The sequence below is a fragment of the Ruditapes philippinarum genome, unplaced genomic scaffold (assembly GCF_026571515.1).
Source record: "Ruditapes philippinarum isolate M1 unplaced genomic scaffold, ASM2657151v2 ctg12014_1_1_1_1, whole genome shotgun sequence".
Classification (NCBI taxonomy): Eukaryota; Metazoa; Mollusca; class Bivalvia; order Venerida; family Veneridae; genus Ruditapes; species Ruditapes philippinarum.
The window spans coordinates 18887-26276 of NW_026861740.1; the positions used below are offsets into that span (position 1 = coordinate 18887).

General features: G+C 30.6%; 1 long non-coding RNA gene across 1 annotated transcript; it reads left to right on the forward strand.

Annotated features, from left to right (window-relative positions):
• The first annotated feature begins 3356 nt into the window (after window positions 1-3356).
• On the forward strand, window positions 3357-5060 carry LOC132716664 (uncharacterized). Its single transcript, XR_009623844.1, has 3 exons — window positions 3357-3567; window positions 3817-3896; window positions 4145-5060. It is a non-coding gene; the product is annotated as an uncharacterized LOC132716664 (long non-coding RNA).
• Window positions 5061-7390: the final 2330 nt, after the last annotated feature.

Below are 7390 nucleotides of genomic sequence, written 5' to 3' on the forward strand. Positions count from 1 at the left end.
TGCCTTTTTTAGCTCGACTATTCGATAAGAATAAGTAGAGCTATTGTAGTCAACCAAACGTCGACGTAGCCACTTTAAAGTTTTTGTAATTCCTAAAATATTTTCAATGTCCATTGACATATGACTTTGAAACTTTGCACACTTGTTCACCATCATTGGACAGGAGGAGGTAACTGTATCAAGCATTTTGACAAAATTGTGCCCCTTTTTCGACTTAGAATTTAAGTTAAAATTTGTGTAACACCTCAAATATTTTCAAAATTCATTGACATATGGCTCCTGTAGACAGGAGTAGGTAATTCTATGAAGCATTTGGTAGAATAATGCCCGAATTTCAACTTAGAATTGACATTTAAGTTTGCATACCACTTCAGATATTTTCAAATTCTATTGACATCTGGCTTTGAAACAAGTTGAAATGTTATATTCTTCTTAAAGAGCGTAATAGGACTCTCTCCAAGGCCTATAACTGTAACATGGATTTAAAGAAAAAAAATGCCATTTTGTTATCATAGAAAATTTTACATTATCAATTCTCTTTTACTATCAAGCTCTAAGAATAGTCGAGCGTTGCTTTCCTACCGACAGCTCTTGCTTACTAAACATTGAAGCATAGTCTGTTTATAAGAATCGCTTCTTCGTGTCTGCCTCATGCTTTTAATTGTTAATATACCGACTGGACTATTATGTAAAAATATGGTTCTAAACTTAAAACAGGTCCTAAGCATTCACAGTTAGTTTTTTGAAGTCGCTATATTTTTCGGTAGGGAAAAATATATGATACCCAACCCAAACTTGCATAGGATTCGGGAGGGGAAACAAAAATAATTTTAAGGCTGACTTTCCCGCAGTATTTATTTTCCTCCGCCAATGGCACTATCAAAGGACCATTATGCCTCAGAAATGCTTTCAATTTGATTTCTCAAAAACTTGTAATTGTTGCAGTTTTGATAGTAATTCTCATCTGTCATAGACATGGACTGTCTTTTGCATATATAGTTCTGTTGGCAATCATCGGTATTATTGTAATGAATAAGTATTTTGTATGGAAGTCAAAATACCATTTTGTTGTGTCGCCTCTACGGAGTAGTGGCGACATATAGGGATCACTTCTCCGTCGTCTGTCTGTCCGTCTGTCTGTCTGTCTGTCTGTCCGTGCGTCCGTCACAAAACTTGTCCGGACTACTCCTCATAAATTACTGGTGCAATTTCATCCAAACTTTACAGGAATGATCAGTACCAAGTCTAGTTGTGCATATTGTCAGCATTTTCCGGTTCAATGATTTTTGTCAGAGTTATGGCCCTTTAATAATTTTTAATTTTAAAGTTTGTCCGGACTACTTCTCTTATACCACTTATGCAATTTCAATGAAACTTTACAGGATTGATCTGTAGCTCAAGTCCTTGCGCATATTGCACGGGTTTTCCGGTTGAATGATTTTTGGCCGAGTTATGGCCCTTTGATAAAAAGGTGTGTTTTTTGTGTGTTGCCAGATACGCAAAAGCTTATCCGCACTACTCCTCATAAACTACTGGGGCAATTTTATCCAAACTTTACAGGAATAATCAGTACCAAGTCTAGTTGTGCACTGTCCGTCTGTCTGTCCATCTGTCACAAAATTTGTCCCAACATAAAATTGGCCATCATGAGGCGACACATGTGATTACTGATCGCTCTTGTTTACATTTTGCTACCTTTATGACACATTACTGCACGTTCAGCAATTGTTAAAATGCCCTAAATGCCCTAAATCAATTATTCAAGTGCTATCAAATGCATGCCTGACTTTTCTAAAGAATTAAGAAAAAGGATTTCTGAGGAATAATCGCGGAGGAAAATAAATACAGTGTGTGTATGATTACCTGAAGTCAACACTTATGTATGACAGATATTATAATGGTATGTGTGTCTAATATTTTATCATTGACTACTTACAGCAATGTTTCATTGGAGAAAATAAATTATACAAAGTGTTGACTAAAAATATGAGAAAAAACATGTTTCAATTCGTGGAAATATGGGAATTTCGATGTGAATTGATACTTAATTGACATTAGACATTGTTAAATGTAACTCTATGAACTGATACGGAGTGGGTGAGGGAGCATGTTGTGTGATGTGTTGCATGCAAAAAATAGAATTTTCTTATTGTTAAAACCTAAAGTACTGCTGCAGAAAAAATATTAACATATATATTATGTATAGGACATTTTTTTAATTGTAAGTATATTACAACCTTATGACCTTACATTATAGTTGTAAACTAGTATCTTTTAATTGTATACTCTAGACTTGAGACAATTGTTTTAACTTTGTCACTACTCAAAATCTTGCATGACAAGGTTTATAACTAGAATCTTTATTTCAAAGGTTATTTCCTCTTTGCACTTGTAAGTTATAAGTTTACTTTAAACATTTTGTCTTTCTTTCGCTCTTTTTTGTTACTTCAGATTTAAGATTGTTTTCTTTTCCATTATAGCATAGAAATGTCTGTTTTAAACTTTTATTGTTATGGTCACATTCATTTTATGTGGTGCAAAAATATTGAACATTTTCAAGAGTGATTTTTGATACTGATGCAGAAATATATTTACGTCATATTTGTTTTTCCCCATAGCATTTTTATTGCATCCAGGATTTAATTAGTCGAGGGTGATTGTCTCCTCTAATAGCTCTTGTTAACATACTTCACATTTAAGTTTGGAACATTGCTATTAAAAATACAAGATATTTTATTTTGTGGTTAATTTATTTCATACTTCAGTCTTTTTATCATAGATCACATTTAATGCTTGACAATATTTTTAATAGCTTAACTATAAATTTTATTTTGACATTGTTATATTGGTGTAAGGGAGAGAACTCTTGCAAAACTGTTCAAATTTTTACTTTTTCAAAAGGAAACAACTCTTCTGGTCTTACCTGATACTTTCCAAAAGGGAGATTACTCTACCCTTTTTACATTTTACATGACATAAAATGACAAGATAATTGTAGAAATGTACATAACAGACTTATTGATCTCATGTGAACTTGAAAATCATCTATTTCTGATACAAGAATGTTTCATTTAAAATAGGACTGTTGAATTATTTTATCATATATCAAATGATTTCTTTAATAAAAGATAAGGCCAAACAAAATTTATTGTTTGTTGTTCGTTGTAAAGTGACATAATACATATCCAAGGATATAGAGTGCGTAAGCATGGGAAAGTCAAAATATGGTAGTTTGCCATAATTCCTTTCAATATTATAATTCACTTCACATGAATGATAAATAACTCATGTGGCTAAAGGAAATTCTGTAAATACCCATCGGAATTTACCTATAACATGTATAATTGTAACAGGGACACAATCTGTCAGTCTTTATTATATGTCATTAAGAGAGTTGTTTCCCTTGGACCAGTGTTATTCTATGGGTCGGTGGTTATGATTTCCCGCCAGTTTGATCATGTGACTATTGTGTTCAGTTGAGCTCACGTTTTCGAGGAAGAGACATGTACATTGTCCTCATGGTTTTTAAATTTTTGTGATTTATGGAATATCAGTATTATTTATAAGGTATGTAAAGTTTAATCTGCTTTTGATGATTTCCAAAGCATTAAGTATTGTTTACCTTAATGTTGTTTTTAATTGAATTATGATAGTGAATTTGATAAGTAATTTAAATGGTTGCTGTGTCTTATTTTTGGACTCCCAAGGACTGGTTAAATATTGCAGTATCATATCTTTCTTTTCTCAACAAATGAATAAATAAATAATCTCACATTCTATTCAAACTCTATGCACACTGTTTACTATAATTTGCAGGATAGTAACAGCACACTGGAGAGAGAGAGAAGAGTGTATATTGTATTTGTGTTGATGTAAACACTTAGTTCCATAAACTGGTAAGTGTGATATATTGCTGTAAATGTACAAGTGTTTTATGATATTGTATGATAAAATGTTTGATGTTAATTAAAAGCCACTGGAATGAATATGATTGATTGATTTATGCAATTGAATATGATTGTTTGATTTATGCAATTGAACATGATTGATTGATTTATGCAATTGATTGTGATTGATTGATTTATGCAGTTCAAGAATGTTAAATGTAATATATATTTAGAATGTGTTAATTATGTATTTTCAGAGTGTGGTTACTTAGATGATTGATTGTATTGAACTAGTCTTGTCTAAGATACATGCTGTGTCAACAGAAAATAAAAGAGATACAGAACCTACAAATCCTTGACTTTTATTCACCCTTTCAAACTGATAAATTTCAAAGGAGTTACAAAGGCGCCCAACGGGGGACCAGTGGCGCAGCCTGTTTAGACGAGAAGTGCTGACAAGTGAATTTAACTTAACCGGATTGGTGATTGAAGGATTTTTAGTAAATAAGTGAATTGGATATTAATAAGTACAGATAACGTGTGAAGTTTTATAGACTTTTATCGTATCTTTACATATATTGAAGTGTTAATTGTCAAAAGTATTTGAATTTCACTCGACTACCAGAACTTTTACTGTGTTACATAGTGATTGACACATCTTGAGACACTGATATTGATCTTTGTTCAACTGATCCTTTAATCAAGATATAATTGGATTTATATGTGTATCAACCTTGTATTTGTGGAAAACAACTTTATGTAACATACAAGGATTAATTTTTCACATGTATTTAAAAAACAAACAACCTGCATTTGACATAGAAACAGACAGTTTATTGTCAAATCTTTAAATAGAAGCAGATATCGGACACTATTTTAAGTGATTAAATCAGCCGATTTACCATTATTTCGTCTTTTACCCTTTGAAGAGCAGACCTATTTCATTTGGGGACCAGACGATTATTTCTACCTGAGAAGCAGACGATACTTTAATCTTTGGAGAGCGTATCTATTTCATTTGGGGACCAGACGACGGACCTTACAGAGGAAACAACATTAATTTAGGACTATTTCATTAAGTTTTAATTATTTAAAAAGTGACATTGACATTTCATTATTATATGTGAAGATATCGAAGTATTCTAGTGGCTTGACAGTATTTCAACTGGTTGTAAGTAAAAAAAAATATTTTGTTTTTCATTAATTGGCAGTTATAATTATTAATTAATCATAGAATCTGTTATTAAATTTACTCATAGATCTTTTAGTAAATTTTGCTTAAACTTTATGTAACATAACAAGGATTTAATTTTTCACATGTATTTAAACAACAACAACCTGCATTTGACATAGAAACAGACAGTTTATTGTCAAATCTTTAAATAGAAGCAGATATCGGACACTATTTTAAGTGATTAAATCAGCCGATTTACCATTATTTTCGTCTTTTACCTTTGAAGAGCAGACCTATTTCATTTTGGGACCAGACGATTATTTCTACCTGAGAAGCAGACGATACTTTAATCTTTGGAGAGCGTATCTATTTTCATTTGGGGACCAGACGACGGACCTTACAGAGGAAAACAACAATTAATTTTTAGGACTATTTCATTTAAAAAAAAAATCGGTTTTTAAAATTATTTAAAAGTGAAAATGCGGTTTGGGGGAAAAAAAAAAATCCCCATTTGATTTCATTATACCAATTACGGAGGGCGCTGGGAACTTTTTTTTGTGTATTTTTACCGCCTAAATATCGATATCGAGTATTCTAGTGGCTTGACAGTATTTTCAACTGGTTTGTAAGTAAAAAAAAAATATTTTGTTTTCATTAATTGCAGTTATAATTATTTAATTAATCATAGATCTGTTATTAAATTTACTCATAGATCTTTTAGTAAATTTTGCTTAAACTTGCTGAAATTTGTTGAATTTCAAAATTGTAAGCATATAGCTAAAATTCTGGTAACTGCATTTTTTGAAAAATCCTACATGTACAATTGTATAATACTGTGAATCAGGGGGGTGACTATTGTAAGTGTGAGAGAAATTCACCTTTGCATGATAATATAACTTATCTAACACATCTGCAGCTTTAACATCTCCTTTTTTTTCTATCAAGTCTGTTTTGAATACTTGCATATATTGAATCGGTTTCTACAAATGTTAAACCTCTAAATTCATATATAAACATCAAAAATTTTTTAAATTTAAGGCTTTCTTAGTGTAATTGTTTTTTTTTACCACTTGAATGAAAATTTCTGAGTTAATATTTACCAATTATATATTTATTTTTCAAAGTTATTTAAATTTTTTTACAAGTACTAAATCTTAATTCAAGGAATTGTTTTGAAATTTTAAGATTTGTTAAGTGTACATGTCTCATTCTGGCCCATTGTTTACATTTGTGTGAAATCAGCTGTTCCTGTGTGTTGGGACTATTTTTCTTAGTGTATTGATACATTGAGGTCATATGCAAATGACCTGTTGGTATTTTCCAAAGGATTCTCTCATTTCATTGGTTCATTGCTTTGCATTTGTGATGCGTCATACCATGTGACAGAGGTATATTGTACATGACTGTGTTCTGATTGGACAGGAATTATACATTACCTAGTGTGTAGTCTATTGAAATCCCAGGTCACTTGTGTGTTTTATAAAAACATTACAAGACATGTATTAGAAGGTTTTGTTGACATTATTTTGTGTATTCAGTGTAATTTATCCAAAATAAAAGGTTTTATTTAGGATAAACAGTTTGAATTTGAGTGTATTTTAAAAATAGAAAATTCATTCAAGGTAAAGTTAATACTTTTATCTAGAAATTAAATTATATTTGGTATTATTGTGTATTGAAGTACAGGTTACATATTGACCTATATTTCTATAAACAGATAAAGAAGCAGAATTAGTACTAGTATAGGTAACATTATCATTTGAATAGGTCTTGTAAATTAAAGAAAAATATACAAGATTAATTCAAAGTAAAAAAGTAAAAAAAAAAAAAAAAAAAAAAAAACTTTGTGCACAAAGAAATTTATTAAGTTACTAGAGTGAATTGATTCATTTTCAGTGACTTAATACCTGGACTAAGAATATACACGGTAGTAACTACATTGCGATAAAAATTATATCTTTTTTCGTTGTGATATAATTATTTTTGTGTTACGGAAAACACAATAAACGGACATCGGTATATTTTATTCGGATTTCTGAGATTTTTGCATTGAATAAATACAATACAGTATAATAAAATATAACAAAAACATTGTTTTTATTGTTTTTCACTATCGGTTGATAAAAATTGAAGGAATTGCAACAAAGGAGTGAATTGAATCTGTTGTTGAATTGAAATTGAATTGGAGATTACAATACATACCGGTATACACTTGAAATATAGTCTACACATAAGTATTAAGTGACAATGTGACATGGACAAGAAAGTGTTGTGAAAATTGATGAAAGTGAAAAAAAAAAAGTTAAAGCTAGGATTGATGAATATCTGA